This window comes from Rhipicephalus sanguineus, chromosome 1 (genome assembly GCF_013339695.2).
Source record: "Rhipicephalus sanguineus isolate Rsan-2018 chromosome 1, BIME_Rsan_1.4, whole genome shotgun sequence".
Taxonomy (NCBI): domain Eukaryota; kingdom Metazoa; phylum Arthropoda; class Arachnida; order Ixodida; family Ixodidae; genus Rhipicephalus; species Rhipicephalus sanguineus.
The window spans coordinates 75350569-75374774 of NC_051176.1; the positions used below are offsets into that span (position 1 = coordinate 75350569).

At 48.9% G+C, this 24206-nt stretch overlaps 8 non-coding genes across 8 annotated transcripts; all 8 read left to right on the top strand.

Moving 5' to 3' along the window:
* The first annotated feature begins 4429 nt into the window (after window positions 1–4429).
* Trnav-cac (transfer RNA valine (anticodon CAC)) lies at window positions 4430–4502 on the top strand. The gene has a single exon. It is a non-coding gene; the product is annotated as a tRNA-Val (tRNA).
* Window positions 4503–4585: 83 nt separating this feature from the next.
* Trnav-cac (transfer RNA valine (anticodon CAC)) lies at window positions 4586–4658 on the top strand. Its single transcript has one exon. It is a non-coding gene; the product is annotated as a tRNA-Val (tRNA).
* Window positions 4659–4747: 89 nt separating this feature from the next.
* Trnav-cac (transfer RNA valine (anticodon CAC)) lies at window positions 4748–4820 on the top strand. Its single transcript has one exon. It is a non-coding gene; the product is annotated as a tRNA-Val (tRNA).
* Window positions 4821–4909: 89 nt separating this feature from the next.
* Window positions 4910–4982, top strand: Trnav-cac (transfer RNA valine (anticodon CAC)). Its single transcript has one exon. It is a non-coding gene; the product is annotated as a tRNA-Val (tRNA).
* Window positions 4983–5060: 78 nt separating this feature from the next.
* Window positions 5061–5133, top strand: Trnav-cac (transfer RNA valine (anticodon CAC)). Its single transcript has one exon. It is a non-coding gene; the product is annotated as a tRNA-Val (tRNA).
* Window positions 5134–5222: 89 nt separating this feature from the next.
* Window positions 5223–5295, top strand: Trnav-cac (transfer RNA valine (anticodon CAC)). The gene has a single exon. It is a non-coding gene; the product is annotated as a tRNA-Val (tRNA).
* Window positions 5296–5384: 89 nt separating this feature from the next.
* Trnav-cac (transfer RNA valine (anticodon CAC)) lies at window positions 5385–5457 on the top strand. Its single transcript has one exon. It is a non-coding gene; the product is annotated as a tRNA-Val (tRNA).
* A 619-nt stretch (window positions 5458–6076) lies between these two features.
* Window positions 6077–6149, top strand: Trnav-cac (transfer RNA valine (anticodon CAC)). The gene has a single exon. It is a non-coding gene; the product is annotated as a tRNA-Val (tRNA).
* The last annotated feature ends 18057 nt before the right edge of the window (window positions 6150–24206 follow it).

Sequence of the window (24206 nt, forward strand, 5' to 3'; positions counted from 1 at the left end):
GTTGTGTGCTGCCTGGGGGAGGTGCGGAAGGTGAACCTGTAACCTCCGAAAAGAAAGACCGGGCGACACTGAGTCATGCAGAAGAAAGGGAAAACCGCCCTTTAGTCGACGATGCCACGCACGGACCAGAGGGAGGGAACCCGTCCCAGAGCAGCGACGATATGGATACAAGTGGCCACGCTTCTTCCAAAAGACCGTTGGACACTACCGACGAGAAAACTACTGAGAGCCACGCCGACGGGCCGCCTTCAAAGACAACTGTGACGAGAAGGACCAGCATCAGGCCCCGCCCAAACACCCCGCGAGATAGAAAGGGTGGCGACAAGCCACAACAGACCACGGACCACGCCAGACCAACGGATGGTCCCGGAGACGTCTAGCCACAGGCTAGACGTGGTGGTGAGCACCGAGCTCCGGGCCTCTCTTTCTCTGTCCCGTTCTAGCAATGGCAACCTACCCGACGCTTAGCTTAGGCACGCTAAACGTGAGAGGTCTGGCCGCCAAGCGTAAACAAAGTCAAGTGTACAGGATGATGGTGGACCGAGACCTCGATGTTTTAGCCGTGCAGGAGACAAAAGTCGAAGGGGAGGAGGAGACCCGGGGCATGTTGCTAAGGTTTACGTCGAGGTACTACGCGGTAGTGAGCCACGCTAAAGGAACATCAGCGGGCGTTATTTTATTTATGAGGAAAATGCCCGGGCTATCTATCGAAAATTATTATTCGTTTCCTTCGGGCAGACTAGTGTACATTGACTCTACTGTTTGTGATGTTATGTGGCGAGTTTTGTGTGTATATGCACCGAACAGTTGTGATGAACGCACTCAGTTTTTTTCCTCCCTTAAAACGCACATCTGCATGCAGAGAAAAGTTATTATTCTAGGAGATTTTAACTGTGTACTCAGAGATCGAGACAGAACAGGCAGGAGAACAAATGATAAAAGCTGCCATGCACTCAATGAATTATTGGCAGAGTGTGACTTAGACGACGTGGCTGAATGCCTAGTCGGAACACGCGATGTTCAATACACGCACTTCCAGGGCAATAGTCACGCTCGTCTGGACAGGATGTACACTGTCGTCCTTTATGAAAGGGAACACGCGAGCGCGCGGCCTATGCGCTGCGGCAGCTAGCGTACAGCACCATCAACCGAGAGCTGAAGAAAGCACGTCCGCTTTTGGCGGCATCGCCCTCTGCGCGACCGAAGCGGGAGCGTAATCTAGCAGCGCTTGTCCACCGGCCATGACTCGTTATTTTGTTTGCCAATAGATGACGCCAAAAGCGGGTGCGCTTTCTTTCGCTGTCGGTTGATGGCACTGTAGGCAGCCGCAGCAGAGCTCAGGCCGCGCGCTCGCGTGTTCCCTTTCATAAAGGACGACAGTGTACGTGTCTCTAGACGTGATACCCCTGTGCCGCAGCTACGCAGTGACGCCTCTTTCATTTACAGATCATTGTTTGGTAAAGACATGTATCGGACACAAAAGAAAACGCAACACCTTCACGTGGGAGATGTGGAAAATGAATTCCAAATTGTTAAAGGACGAGCTTTTTCTAAGCAACGTGCAGGAACACTTGAAAGAAGTAGAAAATAACAAGGTGCAAATCGCTGAAAGGTGGGAACATTTCAAACAGCGAGTTAAGTTAACCGCCATCGAACGATCATGTAAAATAAGGCAGGAAGAAAGAGCTAAAGAGAAAGAACTAAGGACGGTATTGGAAAAATTAACGGCTTTAGAAAGCAGCCAACCGGGCGTTTACAAAGATGACTTGCGCAGCATTAAAGCGAAATTGGAGCTCTGCGATGAAGAGCGATATCGGGGAGCGATTATTCGCGCTAGGGCCGAGGCACTGACAGCAGATGAGGCGCCAACTAAACGCGCGCTCGGGCTGGAAAAGTCGCATGCGCGGCGCAACCATATAGACGCAATAGAAATAGATTGTCACGAAATAACTGACTGTGAAGGTATAGCACATGCGTTTTTCGAGCACTTCCAACAACTTTATGCATCGAGAGCTGTTGACGTAGACGCTTTTAGATCTGCCTTTTTGGGACGTATGCCGCAACTCAACGATGATACGAAGAACAGGCTAGAGGCACCGATATCAGTCCACGAAGTTGAAAAAGCAATCGACAACTTAAAAATAGGAAAGTCGCCCGGTCCAGACGGCCTAAGTGCTGCCTTTTATAAACAGTTTAAGTCAGAGTTAGCGCCCTTGCTCGCGGACGTGTTTAACAAAGCGTATGAAGTAAACGCACTGCCTTATTCTTTCGGGGAAGCGCACACCGTGCTCATCCCCAAGTCAGATCAGCCTGCGAAACTGAAACATGTTACGTCGTACAGACCAATATCGCTTACGAACAGCGATTACAGAATATTCATGAAGATAATCGCAGACAGGTTACAATCAGTAATGAAAACCATCGTAGGCAGGCACCAAACATGCGGCATCAAAGGACGTACCATCAACACCAACATACACATAATGAGATCGATTCTGGAATGCTGTGACGCGTTGAGGGAGCGAGTCGCAATTCTCCAACTTGATTTGGAGAAGGCCTTTGATTGTGTTGCTCATATTATTCTAAGAGCCATTCTTGAGCATATAAACGTCGGGTCCATAATTGCTGACGGGATAGCCATGGCGTACCGGAACAGCACCACTAAGCTCATAATTAACAGGTCACTGGGGGCCCCCATCAGCATACAACGTTCTGTGCGTCAGGGCTGCCCAGCCAGCCCACTTTTGTTCTGTATTTATCTAGAGTGTCTGTGTTTGGCAGTGATTGAGAACAAATGTATTCAAGGATTTACAATGCAAGCGACAGAAGTCAAACTCCTGGCCTATGCTGATGACGTAGCCGTGTGTTGTAAAGACAAGCAGAGTGTTTTGCAAACGATAAATGTTGTTAAAAACTTCGGTGAAATCACTGGCAGTAGAGTGAACTGGAGCAAATGCCTCGGTATTTGGCATGGGGAATGGCCTGAAACCCCTGCTATATTTGCCAATGTCAAGTGGTCGACAGTGCCAGCAAGGTACTTAGGCGCACCGCTTCAAGCTTACAAACAAAGTGACGAATACTGGCAGGACGAGCATAGAACTGCTAAAGAGAAGGCTGAAGCTTGGAAAGCTAAGCACTTTTCAGTATTTGCCAGGGCTACTATCTGCAACTTGTTTTTCGTTGCTAGGCTATGGTATGTTATGCAATTCATTTTCTGTAATAGGGTGAATGTGCAGAAATTGCACAGAGTGTTTGCCGTGTTTGTGTGGGGTTCCGGATGGGAGAGATGTAGTCGCAACAATTTGTTCAGAAGGGTGAAAGATGGAGGGTTAGGGCTGGCCCACCTGTTTGTGAGGCAACTAGTTGGACGGTTCCTATTCTTCCGCGACAACGAGGACCCACTTCTGCAAACAGTCTGTAAAGTTAGGCTCGCGCATTTGTTGCCAGAATTAATTGTATGTTCTCAAAGTGTGCCGGCGGCAGTGTTCGGTTTTTACCGAGAAATTGTATTCAGTGTTCGTTTCCTTGGCTGTACGTTATTCGAAAGAATACCTGTTTACGGTCACAAGGAAAAAGCTGCGCAATGATGTATTGGACAGCCTTTTTCCCCCGCCGCTGTACAGGGCGATATACAGTCGAGGTCCAGGTCAGAATGTTCTCAAACGTGTCAAAATAATGCAGATGTCGCCAGGTATCAAAAGTTTCTTTTTCTAACTGCACACAGCTACACTTTCAGTTGCAACCTTTTTAGAAGAAAGGGGCTTTTACATGCCATGGGGATCGCAATGTATCATATGCAAACAACCTGAGACAATAGACCACGTATTCTTACACTGCTGGGAGGGAGTGTATTTTTGGGACATTTTACAGCGAACAGTAAAGAAAGAATTTCCACTTGACCCCCACGGCATCAGATATTTGCCGATAGGAGATGAGGACGGAACACCTTTCGATCAGATAATGGTAACTGGCCTCTACTGTATATGGCGCTCACGCATGGCAGGCTTCTATTGTGATCCCGATAGAAGACCAGTCCATGTGTATTTTCGAGAACAAATCACTCGTTTTCTTGATGTGATGGCTGCACAAGAGTGTCCGCCACCATGGCTGGCCAGAATAGAACCCCTGGCCAATCTTAAGGAATTCTAAACAACGCCTGTTCCGATTTGACAGGTGGCAGTTCATTATTTATTTATAATGGATAAGCATTCCACTTAGTTGTGTACATATGTTGTTTATGTTGATGCTCTCATGTGCTGCTGATTACAGGCAATAAAGAAAAAAAAAAAAACGTGCGCTTCACACGCGCAAGGCCCCTGGTTCGATCCCAGGCGAGAGCATCACCATGTTTTACATTTATTTTCTATGCGCTCTCTGCGAATGAAACATTGAAAGAAAAGGGTGAATAAAAGGCCACCTGTCGTGCTCCGCTCTCGTAGTGTAGTGGTAATCACGTGCGCTTCACACGCGCAAGGCCCCTGGTTCGATCCCAGGCGAGAGCATCACCATGTTTTATTTTCTATGCGCTCTCTGCGAATGAAACATTGAAAGAAAAGGGTGAATAAAAGGCCGCCTGTCGGTCTCCGCTCTCGTAGTGTAGTGGTAATCACGTGCGCTTCACACGCGCAAGGCCCCTGGTTCGATCCCAGGCGAGAGCATCACCATGTTTTACATTTATTTTATCTGCGTTCTCCGCGAATGAAACATTGAAAGAAAAGGGTGAATAAAAGGCCGCGTGTCGTGCTCCGCTCTCGTAGCGTAGTGGTAATCACGTGCGCTTCACACGCGCAAGGCCCCTGGTTCGATCCCAGGCGAGAGCGTCACCATGTTTTACATTTATTTTCTATGCGCTCTCTGCGAATGAAACATTGAAAGAAAAGGGTGAATAAAAGGCCGCCTGTCGTGCTCCGCTCTCGTAGTGTAGTGGTAATCACGTGCGCTTCACACGCGCAAGGCCCCTGGTTCGATCCCAGGCGAGAGCATCACCATGTTTTATTTTCTATGCGCTCTCTGTGAATGAAACATTGAAAGGGTGAATAAAAGGCCGCCTGTCGTGCTCCGCTCTCGTAGTGTAGTGGTAATCACGTGCGCTTCACACGCGCAAGGCCCCTGCTTCGGTCCCAGGCGAGAGCATCACCATGTTTTACATTTATTTTCTATGCGCTCTCTGCGAATGAAACATTGAAAGAAAAGGGTGAATAAAAGGCCGCCTGTCGTGCTCCGCTCTCGTAGTGTAGTGGTAATCACGTGCGCTTCACACGCGCAAGGCCCCTGGTTCGGTCCCAGGCGAGAGCATCACCATGTTTTACATTTATTTTCTATGAGTTCTCTGCGAATCAAACATTCGAAGAAAAGGGTGAATAAAAGGCCGCCTGTCGTGCCCCGCTCTCGTAGTGTAGTGGTTATCACGTGCGCTGCACACGCGTAAGGCCCCTGGTTCGATCCCAGGCGAGAGCATCACCATGTTTTATATTAGATGCGAAGTATCTTAAGGCGGAGCTCAATCCGGTGGTGGTGGTGGTGGTGGTGGTGGTGTGCGGCGTGACCACCCTTACTGCGCATGCGCATACCCTCTCCACGCACCTCCTCTCCACTCACCCTATCCCCTTCCCCTTTCCACTTTCCCTCTCCCCTCCCCCTCTCCACTTTTCCTCTCCCCTCCCCCTCCCCCTATCCACTCTTCAACTGAAACGCGGGCTAGACATGCCGAAATTCTCTCCTGCGCAACGCCGCGATGAGCTCGAGCGCATGCGTGTCCCCTCCCCTTATCCCTCCTCTCCTACGCTGCCCCCCTCTCGCCCGCCTGTCGACCGCGTTCCCCGCTCGCCCTGTGAGAATTAACGGCCGGGCTAGATGGAAGATACGACGCGCGTAGCGTCCCTCTTCGCGTTCCACGACGCGAGGTCGGTAGCATGCCCAACGAACGCCAACGAAACGCGATCGTGCAAGTGCTCCGGCTTCGCATCGCCTCATGGTCCCCTTTAGCGGGATATGGTGTAATTTTTATTTTCTGTGCGTTCTCTGCGAAAGAAACATTCGAAGAAAAGGGTGAATAAAAGGCTGCCTGTCGTGCCCCGCTCTCGTAGTGTAGTGGTTATCACGTGCGCTGCACACGCGTAAGGCCCCTGGTTCGATCCCAGGCGAGAGCATCACCATGTTTTATATTTTCTATGCGTTCTCTGCGAAAGAAACATTTGAAGAAAAGGGTGAATAAAAGGCCGCCTGTCGTGCTTCACTCTCGTAGTGTGTACAGGGAGGTGAAACTTCGCGGTTTTTCTGTCTGGGGGCTGCACTACCTACGAGCATAAATGAACGTTCTTGTTCCATTTTATAGTTATTACCAGGTTAATTATTAACGCCGGAGTTTTTAATAAACAAGTGAACCTAAAGGTTGCAGTTCGACATTGCGAAAATACGAACGCCAGCCGGAGTGGAAAACGGGAATTGCGCAGTCGTCCTGCCTCTCACTGCAAAACAGGGGCGTTTCTTTTCCACGTGGCCATGTATGCTACGGCCTACGGTGTCCCAAAGGCCGCTTTTGCCACTGTAAAGTTTGTTTCATAGAAACCCATGCAAGATTCAACGAAACAGACGCATGAATGAATTCGCGCCGTCATCACAAATCGTGCTGTGCTGAGTGGTGTCGAAAGTCTTCACGCCACACCGGCATAAAATTCTTTCGGATCCCGGTGGACGAAAGGTACGATCTGCATGCTGCTCGTTTTCTCTTTCTATGGTTGTACGGCATATCAGGATGCGGTTGCTGCAGTAGCTGTGTAATTTAATTGAGCATACACGTACATGATTTATTTATTACATTCTGATTGTCTGCTTTTCGGCTTGAATTACACATGACATGCACGGCAGGGCATCTGGAAATTAATCCATCGACTACATTTGCTACACACGATTGTTTATACTTGCGTTTTTAATTTAATGCGTTTCGATCGTGCGTTGCATTTCGATGTTGCATTTTGGCTCAAGGCAATGCAAGGCATGCAACAAATGTATTTGTAGCAGCATATACAGTAACTAATTGAACAGTGTAAGCTTATCCGCACTCTTTTTATTACCTTTTGATTGCCGGCGTTCAGTTTGTTCTCGTTGCATGCGTTATTATTATTGTTGTTATTATTATAATACGATGAGTAATATTATCAGCCTATTTATGTCCATAGCTGGAGGAAAGCGACACTCACAGTCTTTTGGTTCTAAGGGAGGGTCGATATACGTTCATAGCTTGTGCTGTTAGCATTATGTTAATAAAGTACTAAGTAATAAATTATTACACTCGCGAGTGTAGACGGGTGCTATTACATTATTGCGTTTCAATTGTGTGTTTTCGTTTTGAACTCCCGTCAATCCACGGCATATTGCAGAGGAATTAAGCAATAAATTTATAAACTCAAAATTTTTAATGTATACTTTAATTTCATGTTTTCAGTTTCAGCCTTAAGTACAATTTCGATATATTCACAAGAATGCAGTTGCAGCTTAAAGCCCATAAATAATTGGACAATGTAGGCTTACGTGTGCTACTAATTTACTACCGGTTTTCAAATAAGGCTTTTATGAAAGATTTGCAGCAGGGCGCGAGAAATACCTGAGGAGTAGGCAGTGCGCGAGGGTATATATGTACGAATATTTGTTCAGAGATTTTGGTGTGGGATGACTGCTATTGTCTGCAAAAATATATTTTGGATTAGCAGGAAAGCTGGGGTGGTTGCCACCAAACATTACTATCGCGCAAATAGAAGCATGCATCCGCGTCTCTTAATGATAAAGGCAGATTTTAATTTAAAGTTTGCTTTCAGGATTGATGTCACAAGTCGTCTTTGTTACAAAAATCCAATTAAGAAAGGAAGATGAGAAATGTATCAAATAACGCTTATTTCGAATAAAGATGCCAGTTTTCACTCAAAACGATCTATCTGCGCCTAAAAACAGAAAGAAATTCATTCTAACCCAAATACTACACACGCACACGTTGATTTTCCATATCTCGCGGTTGGCTTCAGTATGCGAGAAGCCAGAACCTGGCTCGTTTACCACCTCATCAGATCTACAGCAGCTACCGGCTGTGCTGTGCCCATTTCACCAGCAGAGACTACGCAGACCCTGCGAAGATGTGCTGTGCCAACAGTTTCTCTCTTTGGCGATGGGCAGAGACACGTCGAAAGTCCAGGTGGGAATACTGTAAAGTGATCATACAACAGCACAAACTTTCATACCTCTACATCTATTCACAGAAATGTCTTAATACTCAATATGTGTACCTGTCCCATTTATCATGACTCAGTATTTTTAAGATTCTCGCGCAGATTACACCAACAATACCAACGCATGGTGTACACAGCAGCCATGAATTCGCCGGCATGATTTTGCTGGTAAATATAACTAGCTAAGTTAAAAATTTGCCGGCTTCACAAATGTTAAATTTAGAGCAAACTTCTCACTCAGAACGCTCTACATATAACCCTCTCGATTCGGATTCTGTTGGTCCTGCTATTTTACCGGCGGCGCAACTTTTTACAGCAAGGCGGAAATGGCCTCATAACTGGACAGAGTACCCCATGTGGCGCGTTATCAGCTATTTCGCTCATGGCGAGTGAGTAGCGGCCAACTTGGTGCCGCTCTTAAAACAATTGCGCGATAGCTCTGACAATGGGAGCAACAGAACCGGCCTTTTAGAAATATATATAATCTATGACACCCTAGTTCAAAGTCGCTTTTAAAATTAAGAATCCAAAGGCTACTTTATTTTAATAGCTTTATTATTACAAAATTACTTTTATTTTCAATAGGCCAAATAAGCGTAATTGGCAAGAATTCGGTTACGCGCTAGGTTATCACGGGCACCATGATGTTAACCTGTTCTAGGTACATCGCATTAAGATTTTTAAAATCTTGGTTTTGGATAGTTGGGACACCCATACATTTAGTGAGTGACACGTAGCGTTCTCTTTTCTTGCGTCTACACTTTTTTTATTACTCGTACTGAGACATAATACGTGAAGAGACCAATTAATAGTGAGAAAACGCCCTGAGTAATTGTAATTGTAAATATTCAATGTGGCGCCTAATACCAGCTGTATGTATGTCACGCTGAAATATGTGCTACCTTAATCTCTCTTCAAAGGCTCTCCTTTGCCCGCGAATACCACTACAATGCCCGCTCACAGCGCCGATGAAGAAGTTCAACAGGCTGAGCCCTCATGTACGCAAATTGTTTTACTCTCTAAGATCTTTAAAACTATTCCACATAAATTATTGCCCTGCAGCTATCGTTTTAATGTCACGTACCATTTAACAGATCCTAAAGCGCACTAGGGTGTCAGCTGGGCGAGCTAGTTTATTGCTAGGGGATGAGAACCAGAGCGATGTATACCGAAAGGCAGGACGAGACGAGTGCTTGTCTGATCCCTTTCTTGCTTGCTTGTTGCTTCCTAAGAGGGATTAGTGTTTTTGAAAGAAAAGACTATGAATTCGTTGTTTTTTCCTAAACATACCATTTTTAACGTATAACCAATAATGTTCGTTAACAAGGAGTACGCTAATGATTAGTAAAAATTAGTTGGCGCTTCATGTTTCCCACGATGTTTATACATGCCATTAGTAAGCTCAATGCCCAGCAGTGTGCTTATGAGAGGCCTGTTTCCAATGCCCCAAGTTTGAATAAGTGAAGGATCGAGAACTAAATATGAGGAAGTGATTACTTATGGAAGTAATCACTTCAATTCTAAAAGCGGCTAGACCTATTACTCGGTTTAAAGGTCATGGTCAGCTTTCACAAAAACACAGTATGAATGAGCTTTTCTTTCTAAATTTGTTCCAATCCAGCGAGTCAACAGTACAAGACTTCTAGGTGCTCGCCCCGGACAGCCAGCAAAATCAAGAACCCGGAGAAGATAAATTCAAGGCTTCGGAAGGCACTGTCAAGAATTGCCAAGAGAAAGGTTAAAAAGCTTTCCCAGTCCGAGGCGTTGAACGCTATTAGGCCCTACGTCCGCAAGAGATTCTTTAGATTGCTTGAGACTCAAGTTAAAATTAATTGTGTGAAACGTAGAGGAAGGAGGTGGTCGCCCGAGCACCACCAGTTTGCTTTAAAGTTCTACTTTCATGGTCCGAAAGCGTACAGACATCTATAAAGACTGCTTGACATGCCAACTGTGAGGTCGCTAAAGCTGTGGTTATCAAATATTCCGATGACTCCCGGAGCTATTCCAACCGTTATTGAAGCTCTCGAAGAAGCTACCCGAAATTGGCATTTAACAGATCGTGCGTGCACATTAATATTTGACAAAATGTCGTTGAAGGAACATCTGCAGTACGATACAAAGCATGACATTGTGATGGGATTCTCGGATAACGGTAGGCAAGGAACACCAGTCGTGGCAAATTCAGCGCTCCTGATACTTGTGGCAGGCATTTCAAAAACGTGGATTCAGCCTGTTGCTTACACAGTATCAAGGACCAAAACGCAAGCAGATAATCTTCATCATCTAATCATACCATTAATCCAGCATCGGCAGGGAGCCCGCTTGTTTGTGAACGCGCTCATCTGCGACCAGGGGGGGAGCAACATCACTTTGGCAAATAAGCCAGGTGTGACGCCTGAAGAGCCGTTTTTTGTGCTTGAAGACTGCAAGATTTATTTGCTATATGACACACCACACTTACTTAAATGCACAAGGAATTATCTCCGCGCACCTCACACGCTCCATATCGGGCAAGAAATTGTTGATTGATCTTTTATTACGCAACTATACGAAAGCTCGCATCCTCTCAAACTCAAATTGGCGAAGAAACTAACCGACAACCACATTTACCGGAAGCCTTTCAATAACATGAAAGTTAAGCATGCCAGCCAGGTGATGAGCGAATCGGTCTCAGTCGCCATTGATGTATTCGCTGCTCTTGGCGTATTGCCGGCATCCGCCAAACCAACAGCTGATTTTCTCGAGAAGACAGATACGTTATTCGACTGTCTCAATAGCTCTTCTGTAAAAAAAAACAGTGCCAAGTTACGTTATGCAATTTCGGAAGGGTCCGAACACCTAGCCTTCTTGCGGGAGTGCCTGTCATGGGTTGAAAGCTGGAGATTTGACGGGCCTCGGCAACCACACACAGTTGAGGCATGGAAGGTCACCTTAAAGGCTATCCTTCTCCTCTGGGACGATCTCTTGCAAGATTTTGATTTTCGTGTTCTCTTGAATCGCTGGCTACAGCAGCACCCCCTGGAGAATCTTTTCGGGCTGCTTAGGTTAAAGCATGGCTGCAATGACAACCCAAATGTGCTTCAGTTCACATCAGGTCTGAAACACATTTCTCTTGGCAAACTGGTTGCCCTTTTTCAGAAGAAAACTGTGAACAGGATCGCAGCACTGTGTTGGCACAAATGTCAGAGCCACCTCATTCGCTTGCTACTACTTGTGATGCAACATCGAACAGTCGATATGCTTCCTGATGAGGAACAGCCCGCTAGCCATGATATAGTAGAGGATTACGTTCTCTACTATGTTGGGGGATATCTCGTGCGGCAATTTTTGTTGCACAGGCCTCCGCCCTGTGTGTGCAGCGCCCTTTTGAAGAATGCCGACCGCCAGCTTTGTGCATAACACCAGTATTTTGCTGTGTTTAAGGCAAGTAACGTCTCCTCAGATTCATTTGGCAATGTAACAGTGCCTTCTGACGATTGCTTTCAGGATATTAAGGCCATGGAAGCTTGTTTTTTGGAAGATATCGGTGTTGTGGCGCACCTGCCCAATGTGAGTAGAGTTTTGGCAGGCATTTTGTACAGTTGTATGGGAAGGCAAAAATTCTGCTCTGAAGAATGCAAGAAAGCCTTTGTGCACCTCTTTGCAAGGATTCACCTGTTGTGACATATTCGCTCCGTGAACATCTCCTTGACTAAACAACGCACCAGAAAATCTGCTGCAGCACGGAAAATGCGGAAGTTTTTGTAACTTTTAGGATTCTGTTTGCATATTTGAGATCAGCATTTTCCGCCTCTGAAGCGGGCATGTGTGTCTCATATTTATTTGCTTGTATTTTATTATTGTTTTTTTCATTAAACAATATAGGTATGTTAGGCTGAAGCAAGCATAAAACCTTCGTGTTATTTTATGAGAACACTCTATAGTGAGTTCAATATTTTGAAAATTTTTGCTTAACCTTTTATAAAGAAACCTGATGCAGAATAGAAGATGTAGCAATGTCTAACTCCGGTACCTTATGGTTTTTGTATCAATTTCCTCTTGCATCATAGGTGCACGGTGTGCCGTATTATCTTGTCTCACTCACGGGATGATTTTATATCGGAATACGTGCTGTGGACTTGTGTATAGTTATTACTGTTTTTCTTTTTTCTTCGTATAGACGTATGTGCGACAACTGGTTTGATACAAGGTTATTAGCATGCGTACACGTGCGGTACACTTTTGTATGCGACCAAAAACGTGAAACATTCAAGTTGTATTTTTACTGCATGAACCGTACGTTTAGGCAATAAAACATTCAATCAAACTCTGCTCTTTATTCTTGTCTAATTTATGTGTACACGTAAACAAAAACAAAGTCTCACGTAAAATAAATAGTGCACAAAGAGGTGGATGGGCACACCATCAATCAGAACGCAATGATTGCCGTTTTCATCATGTGGCGGGTTGCGCAACAGGAAGAAGGTCGCGCGCTCGCCATCTGAATACCTTCCACTCGCTCAATTTGTCTTGCTATTGCATCCCAATTCAATTTGGCGCTAAATCCCCCCTCGCCACTCGGATCCTCAGTCCTCATCAAGATGGCGTCCACCAGTGCTTGTCTGCAATGCGCCACCATGTTTTCGTACCGCACCGAAACACCAGGCGTTCGTCCGGTGCTGCGAGCGAATATCGCCTTCCATGGAGGGTATAGGAAGTTTCGCTCCCCTGGCGTGGATTCCACTCCCGGCCACGATAGCGAGCGGACGCATTTGGAATGGGCTCTGTCGGAGCGGTATCAGCGGCCGTTTCTGGCCGCGGAAACAGGCTGTCTGTTGCCTCGAATAACGACTATCGCGTTGTTTTGCCAAGTATGCCATCAGGAACTTTAGTTTTAAACGACGTTTTCATACATGGGGATGTGAGGGCCCGGCCCTCTCGTGTAGGACTTCAGGGATACGCTGAGTGATTTGAAATTGCTCCCCGAGGTTTCGTCCTTGGGGGCGTATTAAATGAATCACGTATGGGCAGTCATGTTCAAGTGTGTGGAAGGAGCGAACAGGCTGCTCGAAAAAGCCGACGTGAAATGGATGGGCCAGCGTTGCGTCCTCATCGGCCCGTCGAAGGAGCTGTGGTTCAATTTACATGGCTCCTGCCTACCATTCCCGACGACGACGTACAGGCGGCCTTGCTGAACTACCGAATAGTGACGGACGTAGTCAAGGAACGCTGGAAGGTCAGTGGCGTGTCTGACAAGGCCTCAAGGACACGTACCGTGATAATGAACCTCAAGGCAGGAGTCAAGCCAGAGGATATACCCCATCAGATAAGGATTGCTGGTGAGCTGGCCCTTGTGGTAGTGCCGGGAAGGGCACCACTATGTCTTCGCTGTCAGTGCACCGGTCACAATCGGCGATCGGGACTGTAAGGTGCCGCGCTGCACGCTGTGTCGTCGCTTTGGCCACACCAAGAAGGAATGCGTGCATACCTAGGCCAGCGTCACGGGGCCCGTGAGGAGTGACAACTCGGAGCTACTAATGGATGCATCCGATTCGGAAGCAGCAGCGAGAGCTGAGGCAGAAAGCTCTACGACGGACAGTGCACCGGCTGAACAAATCTCAGGCGAGAGAGTTTCAGCTGGGCCGACGAACTTCAAAGGCGAAGACGCACTAACGGTTACAGATGAAGCCTCAGAAGTAGCGCTGGTGAGGGATGAGAAAAGCAAAGCGACAGTGGCGGGTGGTAAGAAGGAAGTAGAGGTTGTAATGGACATTTCTAAGGAAGGCGCCTCGACTAAGAAGCGATCACACGAAAACGTCAAGGGAGAGGGTGCTTCTACTAACCTGATCAGAGCCGGAGAGCCACCACCAAAAACAGCCCCCCAGCGTCGGCCGACGTTGCGGCCAAGGCCGACTATCCTAGAACACCAGAGGCTGACGGCGTCGACACCATCGACGCCGCCACCAGCGCCACCGGTTGCGTAGCAGAAAGCTTAGGAATTCCCGGTCTAGGTTTCGGGCCCCACGGTAATCTGTCGTCAAGGGTAAGCCCCATACTCTGGGTCTCTACGATACTATATTATTGCAATGGCACTGCCAAATAAACCCTTGCGCTTCGCCAGAATCAATGTTCGAGAGCTTGCAGCTAGGAGAAGAGAACAGCAGTTGTATAGATTGGAGATGGAACAAGATTTAGATATCATTGTCATACAAGAAATGAAAATTGAAGGTGATATTGAGACCAAGAGTGTGGTGCTTGTAACTGTATAGTCTTGTAACTGGCGGTACAAGTTTGGTGTAAATAAACGTACTATTCGATTCGATATTCGATTTATTTGGCCATTCTTCGGCACTATTCGATTCGAGATGAAATTTCACTATTCGCACACCCCTAACAAGTTCGCATGGGAATTATGGAACCTTAATGCGAAGATTTTGGACGATGAGATTTTCTGCGAAAACGTGTTAGCCTTGCTTGAAAAGATGAAGAACCAAGCAGACACAACAGTATGCGAACAGTGGGAAATTTTCAAACAAAAAACAAACATGAAAGCACTGGAACGATCGAGATCTATAAAGCACGAGAAGAATAAATACGAGGCAGACCTACGGAAAAGCTTGCAAATGCTTATATATGAAGAAAGCATCGCTCCTGGGACGTTCAGGGACGATATCTGTGCGCTCAAGCAGCAGCTTGAGCAGACAGATATCGAACGCTATCTCGGTGCGTTGAATCGAGCTAGAGTAGATGCAATGATAACGGGTGAGGTACCAACTAAAAGAGCCCTCGCAAAGGAAAGGAAATGGGCCCGCATGAAGTAAAACTACTGTTATCTTGGATGAACAGACAGACATCGAACACGTGTTCACGATGTACTACAGACACTTGTTTGCCTGTAGCCCGGTTGACGCGGGGAGATTCAAGACAGAATGCATGCCTTAAATGCCAAAGATTGATAACAGTTCAAAAGAGATTTTAGAGCGCCCGATTAGGGCCGAGGAAATAGCGGGGGCTATTGATGACTTGAAACCGGGGAAATCTCTTGTGTCTGACGAGCTAGAAGCCGATTTCTACTAGGCGTTCGTGTACGAATTTGCCCCTATACTAGCTGATGTTTTAGAAGATGCATATGAACGCAAGCGATTACCGCCTGCATTCCTGTCCTCGCACAAAGTTCTCATCCCAAAAACAGATGATCGTGACACGCTAAGGCTGGTGACGGCATATCGCCCTATCAGCTCCGCTAATGTCGCCTACAAGATATACATGAAAGTTTTGGCGAACAGACTTCAAGCGGTTATGAAGGATATAGTTGGGCCACACCAGACGTGCGGTATAAAGGACCGGTCCATTTTCACTAGCACTCATACGGCGTGAAGCATACTGGAGTGCTGCGACGTATTATGCAAACAAGTCGCAATGCTCCAGCTCGATTTGAAGAAAGCGTTCGGTCGCGTACCGCAGAAAATACTGTTTACCATTCTGGAATATATAAATATCCGTTATCACGAAGGGAGTCGCAATGGCGTACGAGGGTTGCACGACGACGCTAATAATCTACAAATCCGTGGGAAAGCTTATCGAAGTGTAGCGGTCAGTGCGACAGGGTTGGCCCCACTCACCGCTACTTTTCACTCTATATATCGAGCCCTTGTTCGTCAGTATTATAAGAGCTAGCTGTATAAATGGCTTTTGAATACAGCAAGTTGAAGTAAAACTACTCGGATACGCGGATGACATAGCGGTGCTTTGCGGGGCCACGCCAGTGTCACAAATACCCTGGAAATTGTGGAGCGTTTTTGTGCTACTAGTGGCAGCGCTGATAACTGGGGCAAGAGCCTCGGAATCTGGCATGGCGCTTGGCCAGTGGCACCTAACTACTTTGCCAACGTGCCATTGGTTACTACTCCCACGAGATACCTAGGCGCCCCTTTAGAGTTTTATCGCTACAGTGAACCCTACTGACAGAACCAAGTTTTGGAAATGCGCGCAAGGGCGCAGAAGACAAAAGGATCAGAAATGTCCATGTTTGCGCGCAGCACTGTGTGCAATGCCTTTTTGGTATAAAATTGTGGTATGTGCTAAGCGTTTTGTACTGCTCTAGCACTAAATTACAAAAGTTGCACAGAATTCTGGATGTTTCTGTTTGGGGGTCGGTTTTGGAGAGGACAAGACGTACCTGGCCGTACCAACCTGTTCCGACGTATACGTCGGAACAGGCTGGTACGGCTTACGGCTGGTTCCGACGTATACGTCGGAGGCCTCGGCCAGTCGTATTTATTCCTGAGGCAAGTAGTGAACCGCTTCTGTTTCCTGCGTGATGTCATCAACCCTTTTTACTTACTGTACTACAGCTTAGAGTAAGTAAACTTGTGCCGGACTTTGTCGTAATCACCGAATTTATAGCAGGAGGGGTTTTCGGTTTCCTCAAGGAAGTTGTGGCGGCTTGTAATTTCTTGCGTGCACGATTTTCTTGCGAAATGAACGAAGTTGTACAAAGACCTTGTTGATATAGACGTCAGACTCTGGAGTTTCCAAGATGTGTGGCGCCACCTGTCGAAGAAGTATTGAGTAGTGCATAGACAGACTCTCTCGCATGGTTTGCTATGGGACCAGGTGCAACTAGCGAGTGCGAAACAACGATAGAGCTTAATATCGCGTGTGTTTGCGCATTTAGCACTCAGAACGAGAGCTGTGAGTTGCTCTCCGCTAGTCGGACGCGCCACCGAACCGTCGTGAAGTGCTTGCTGGATAATTCGCCTGAACGACGGCGAAAACAGCAGCAGACGAGAGCCCTCCGCACGCTACGAAGAAATTCCGCAAAAGACGCACTGTTGCGTTGTGAATTGCCACGGACGTAAAAGACTGAATAACAACGTTCAGTTTTACCGATTTCCATAGTTGTCGTACGAAGAAGAAAGGCGAGAGCGCTGGATACGGGCCGTTGCGAGCGTGTTCGGTAAGCGAAGTACCCGCGTTCTCCACAGCCGGTGGCATGAATGTGTGGCTCTGCTGTTGTTTTGCGTAGCCCTGATGCAAAACCGTGGTAACCTTGACTATGAAGCTCAGCAGAGGCTCTGACCGCGGTGCTTGTCGTGTAACACGAAGTGAGCAGCTAGAGGCAGACTGGAGACGCGTGATACGCACACCGCGACGAGTTGGTCGTCACAACACAGCATCGCAGACGTATGTACGTTTTGAAGGCTCAGAGTTCTGGTTCTAACTAGCTAACACCACGTGCGTCATACAAGTAAATCGCAGAATGTTGGTCGTGGCCCCCTTCAGGTTTGTTTCGCCCGTGTCCTCCGCGGTTGCCGTAGCTATCTCGGAGGCCACGGTTTTGCCTTTGGTCGTACCCCGCGAAAGTGGACACGCACGTATCCCCATTTGCAGTACATACAAACGGAAGACGACCATCAAGAGACCATTTGAGGATGCGTAACAAAACACTCCAATGCACAGGAAGCGAGAGATGAATTAAGGGAGAATGCAACTGAAAAGGCGAAAACCGCCGGAGCCATTCGCCCCTGATGAACCGAGTTTTGTACCACTGATCATAAGATGCATAGCTAAGTAAATTGATCGTGTATGTAGGTACTTTATCGCTGTGGCATACGTATATACCTGATTTTAACGCATTTAGGCTCTAGAGAACGGATGTCGGAGGGCTTGCCTCGAACACGTGTCGTGTGATGCTCGCTTGTACTTGCGAGTTGCAGCGCGCGGGAATAACTAAAACTTATTTTGTTGTACTCGCAGTTCGCTTTGATCAGCTTCCTTTGTTCCTGAAGCGTGGATTGGCGGAAGAAGCTTTCCAGGTCCTTGATTTTCAGGAAAGCGCGCCTCGACACCAACGAAAGAGGAGGGTTCTATCGCGGCCTATGCACATTCGCTTGCGGGCGGCTCTGTTCGCACTACCCAGTTAGGGCCAGGGCTACGATGAGGGCGCTGGTGGCGGTGTTTTTCGCAGTGCCGCCTGGGCAGAGTCTGACGTCTATACTTCTTCACGTGTCTCTATATCGCGCCACGTATAGTGCCAATCCAGGAAGCGATGTCCTGACGCGTGTAAAACGAATGTATGTTGTTCAAGGAGCCAACTCCTTTTTCTTCAGGTTGCACACCAGGACACTAGAGGTTAAAACGTGGATATAGAGGCAAAGGGAATATATGTACCTTGGGGCGCACACTGCTCTTGATGTAGAAAGCGTGAGACCATTGAGCATGTCTTTTTAGAATGCTGGGAAGGCGCGTTCTTTTGGGACATATTGCAAGGTATCTGAAGAAAGGCTTGCCCCTAGACCCGCGAGGAACTCGTTTCCTATCTGTGGAAAATGAAGACGGTGTCCCATTTGACGCAGTTATCCTCAAGGGTTTGCACTGCATATGGAAGGCCTGCATGGCCGCACATCATGTCGATGTAGATTCAATGTCGGCACAGGAGTATTTCCGTGAATCTGTGGGCAGGTTCCTGGAAGCACACAAATCTTTGAATCCAGTACCTGAATGGGTATTGAGGATCGAGCCGCACTCTAAAAAAAGAGTCAAAAGAGGGTCACGGTCGCGTGACTCTCTTCGGGTGCCCTTTTGACTCCTTTTGGAAGGTAGATGAAGAGAAAGAGAGTTAGCATTTCCAGCTGGAGTCACGGGACTCTCGTGAAGCGCGTTTCGATTGGCTTCCGTGATGAAGGCGACGTCGTATACGCCATACGTATCGTGCCTTTGCCGTTCGGCGCCGTTCTGGCGCGTCTCGCCTCGCTCGCCGACGGAGCCAGCGGGGTTGGTCTTCTCTCTCAGTCTGCTCCGTCTTTTGGAATGCGTCGCTTTGGTTGCGCGGGTTGCGTCAGTTGCCTGTAGTGCAGTTTTGTGTTCGAACAAAAATGCGCATCTTCGGTGGCGTTGACGCCGGGCTCCATGCGCGAAGTCACGCTTGGAGGGCGGAATATTTATGGAGCTGCGGACACGGACAACGTGCGCTCGTTAACGGTGAGTGTACTGCTTTAGTAGGTACTAATTATGCAGCTTTAGCTGGGCGTCTGCAGCAGCTCTGCGGAAGTTATCTGCCAGCCATTTCCAACAGCAACCTGCGTCCGCGGGGCTGTTGCAGATGCCCAACTAAAGCTGTCAGTTAACGGGTTGACACCGTTATGCGCGTTGCTGTTCATCACTCATAAAATGAGTGATGCAAACAATTATCAACGGTCACTTTTTGCTGATCGCACATTATGTCTGCGCTGGTTAAGGTGCATGATGTCGTTTTGAGATGCGCTTTAGTCTACTTCCTAACATTTCCATCAACCTTGAGTGTGCGGAGTGCTTCCGCGCGTGGGAACGTGAAAAAAAAGCACCTCTACAGAACGCTTAGACGCGCAATATATTGTGGTTTTTCTTGGCTTCAAGATGGTAGCTTGAGGTGAAGATATAGTAGGACGCTTTCAGCACGTACGCGTTAGTCACTTAAGTTGGACACGCCTCGCCGGTAAGGTGAAAAAGCTAGAGACTTTCGACGGCGCGCGTTATTGCGGCCGCTGCCATGCACTCTTTTCATTCGTTTCTGTTTGCTGTTTTCGTGATTTGCCAACATGTGCGACGACGCTATAACAAACTCAAGTGAGTGTACGTGATTGTGGATGTTATGTGCGCTAATTCTAGCATAATACATGTCTGATCTAGACGCAGACGGCGTCCGCCCGTGCTGGTTGTCGTTCGGGCGCTCGTACGCGAATGTGTTTGCTGAGTATTTAAGGATGGGTTACGTTTGTAAAACATGCGGTCAGTAACCGCTGACGGCGTGCCCCTGACTGCCGGAGGATGTGCTTGGGTGCTGGAATATGCTGGCGCAAAGCCGTGCTCATTCTGAAACCAAATTTTGAAGCGATTTCTCAGACAAAATGTGCTTTCATTCGTGCATAGCCAGTGCCTATTGCGAAACGACGTATCGCTGCCTTTTACGTGAAAACTTGTTTTCGTGTGGAAATTATTTCGAACGAAACACTCGTGTCAGATGTGTGTGCAGTAACGGTGTGTTTAACAAATGGTGGTTTTAAATACAAATAAGCCGTGTGTATGTTTTGGCTGTTCCCAGAATCCCAGATAATTTCTCCAGCCTCTTCACTCCAGTTGACAGCTACACTCGGGGAAACGAAGGTGTCGCTTGGTCTGGCGCCTCACCGCTCGTGATGGGAAAATCAACAGCGGCGTTCGCCCTGTGAACCGAACGAGGCAGTCGGTCCTACATTTCCTTTGTTTGGACAAGACGACGTAGGGACAACCTCGTAGTCGAGTGCGCCGAGGCATTGAAGTACCCTGTACGGTCCGAAGTATCGTCGAAGAAGCTTCTCACTAAGTCCTCGTCGGCGTTTTGGCGTCCATACCCATACCAGGTCACCGGGTTGGTATTCCATGTAGCGGCGGCTGTCAGTAGTCTGCTGGCTCTTGATCCGTAGGCGGGCGAGCTGTCGTGCTTCTTCGGTGCGCTGTAGGTAGGTGGTCACGTCGATGTTTTCCTCGTCGGTCACGTTTGGTAACATGGCGTCGAGCGTCGGTGCCGGGCTCCGTCCGTAGACCAACTTGTATGGCGTCATCTGCGTCGTTTCCTGTACGGCCGTGTTGTACGCGAAGCTCACGTACGGAAGGATGGCTTCCCACGTCTTGTGTTCGACGTCGACGTACATGGCCACCATGTCGGCGATGGTCTTATTTAGACGCTCGGCGAGGCCGTTGGTCTGTGGGTGGTACGCGGTGGTCCGGCGGTGGCTTGTGTGGCTGTATTCCAAGATCGCCTGGGTTAGGTCAGCCGTAAACGCCGTACCGCTGTCGGTGATGAGAACTTCTGGGGCGCCGTGTCGAAATACGATGCTCTCAACGAAGAACTTGGCTACCTCAGCGGCACTGCCTTTGCGCAGGGCTTTTGTTTCGGCGTAGCGGGTGAGGTAGTCGGTAGCCACGACGATCCATTTATTTCCGCAAGTCGACGTTGGGAACGGCCCCAGGAGGTCTATCCCGATCTGCTGAAATGGTCGCCGAGGCGCCTCGATCGGCTGAAGGAAGCCTGCTGGTCTTGTGGGCGGTGTCTTCCGTCGCTGACAGTCTCGGCACGTCCTTACGTAGCGAGTGACGTCGGCGGCTAGGCGCGGCCAGTAGTATTTTTCCTGTACTCGTGCGAGCGTGCGGGAGAGTCCGAGGTGTCCAGCCGTCGGGTCGTCGTGCAGGGCATGCAGAATTTCTGGTCGCAGTCCCGAAGGTACAACGATAAGGTAGGTGGCTCGGGCCGGAGAGAAGTTCTTATTTACGAGGACGTTGTTTTTCAAGGAAAATGATGTCAATCCTCGCCTGGATACCTTTGGGACCACGATGGTCCTGCCCTCCAGGTATTCCACTAGACCCTTCAGTTCCGGGTCGGCTCGCTGTCGTTCGGCGAAGTCGTCGGCACTTATGGCTCCCAAGAAGCTGTCATCATCGTGGTCGTCGGGCGGTGGTGGGTCGATGGGGGCACGAGACAAGTAGTCAGCGTCGGAGTGTTTCCTTCCGGACTTGTACACGACAGTAATGTCAAATTCTTAGCTAGCCAACATAAGGCGTGATGGTTGCTCGCAACTTTGAAGGGCCTGCCGTAGAGCTAGGGGCGAAACTGACGTAGCCCAGATGATGGCGAGGCACTCCTTTCCTGTTGTGGAATAGTTGACCTCTGCTTCAGACAGCGACCGGCTAGCATAACTGATAACCCTTTCCAGTCCACCTGTCCGCTGCAGAAGGACGGCGCCGAGTCCTACGCTGCTTGCATCGGTGTGAATCTCCGTATCGGCGTATTCGCCGAAATGTGCAAGTATCGAAGGCATCTGCAGGCGTCGTTTCAGTACATGAAATGCTTCCACTTGCGATGTTTGCCACCTGAATTTGAAGTCGGTCTTCGTGAGCTGCGTTAGTGGCTCGGCGATCCGTGAAAAGTCTTTGACAAACCGTCTGTAATAGGCGCACAAGCCGAGAAATTGGCGCATGGCCTAATTGTCGGCGGGTGGCGGGAAAGCGGCGATGGCAGCTGTTTTCTGCGGGTCCGGGAGCACTTCAGTCTTGGTGATCACATTACCCAAAAACAAGAGCTCCTCGTACGCGAAGCGGCACTTTTCTGGCTTCAGCGTGAGCCCGGAGTTCTTGATTGCTTGAAGTACGGATTGAAGTCGCTGCAGGTGTTTGTCGAAGTTCGAGGAATACACAACAACGTCGTCCAAGTAAACAAGGCAAGTCTGCCACTTCAAGCCAGCTAATACAGCATCCATGACTCGTTGGAAAGTCGCAGGTGCCCAGCAAAGACCGAAGGGCATGACCTTGAACTCGAACAGGCCGTCCGGTGTTATAAAGGCTGTCTTTTCTCGGTCCCTCTCGTCGACTTCGATTTGCCAGTAGCCGGTCTTCAGGTCCATCGACGAAAAGTACTTCGCGCTGTGGAGTCGATCCAGGGCGTCGTCTGTCCGTGGAAGAGGGTACACGTCCTTCTTTTTGATTTTGTTCAGGCGACGATAATCGACGCAGAAACGTAGGGTCCCATCCTTCTTCTTCACTAACACCACGGGAGACGCCCACGGGCTGTTGGACGGCTGGATGATGTTGTCGCGTAGCATTTCATCGACTTGTTTCTCAACGGCCTCCCGTTCCCGCGTCGAATCCCGGTAGGGACTCCGACGGAGCGGTCGAGCATTTTCTTCTGTTATAATGCGCTGCTTAGCAAGGGGCATTTGTCGGACCCGCGAAACGCATCGCTGACGGCCAAGATTTCTTCGATGTATGCAATCGTCGTCCTCCTCCTCAGGTGTCTGTATTCCTGGCTGAAGTTCGTTAGGATCACGCTTCGTTTTCCTTCATGCAACCGAGCAATGCCCCTTGCGACGCAAATGTCACGGTCTAGCAGGAAACGCTGATCGCTCTCGATGACACCTTCGATGTCTTCAGCTTCTTCGGTGCTGACGGACATTATGACGCTGGAGCGAGGTGGGATGGTAACTTGATCCTCGAGCACATTCAGGTAATGTTGACATGGATTCGTATCAGGCTGTGTCGTTCTGTTCGACGATAGGGTTATCGATTTGGTTCTTAAGTCCATTACGGCGCCGTGATGGTTTAAGAAGTCCATGCCAAGTATGACGTCCCTGGAGCAGTGTTGCAAGATTACGAAACTCGCAGGATACGTGCGATTATTGATTGTGACTCTTGAGTGCAGACTACAGACGGCGTTATCAGATGGCCTCCAGCGGTACGGATTTCGGGGCCTTCCCAAGCAGTCAACTTTCTTCAACTTCGTGGCGAAGGGCCCACTGATGACGCAATAGTCGGCTCCAGTATCGACGAGAGCGGTGACGTTGTGGCCGTCGATGAGAACATCCAGGTCACTAGTTCGTCGTCTTGCGTTGTGGTTGGGTCGCGGCGTCGGGTCACGGTTGCGTCGGTGTGTTCCGCTGCTACCATGTTGCGTCGTCGGGTCTTCTTCGGTCCGCGAGATTTCGTCGTCAGGGGTCTGTCTGGTTGGCGTCGTGTTCTGAAGGTTTCGTCGCGGCATCGTTGTCGGCGGCGGAGGAATTTCGGTAGTTCGTCGTACAGCAACCGCACCTCCATCGGTTGCTGCCCTTAGTTTTCCGGATACGGGCTAGGCGACCGGCCTCGGCTTGGGCAAGTGTACGGCAGGCGGTGCGGTGACATGTAGCAGCCGGACGACGGCGAGCGGGAAGGTCGTCGTTCTTGCCACTGTGTTCCGGTGAAGTAGTCGATGTCGCGAGACCGTTCGCCTGGCTACGGGCGCGGCGCGTTGATGGCGAATCCGCGTAGTCCTATCTGTCGGTACTGGCAGCGGCGGTACGTGTGGCCGGCCTCCCCGCAGTGGTGGCAGAGCGGGCGGTTGTCAGGGGCGCGAAACGTCGGTCTTCCTCGGCGCGGATCGCTGGCCGGCTGGCGGGCGCTATGACATCGGTGGTGGCGGCGGTGTGCCTGGCGGCGGAACTGCTGGGGTGGCGCGGCGTCTTG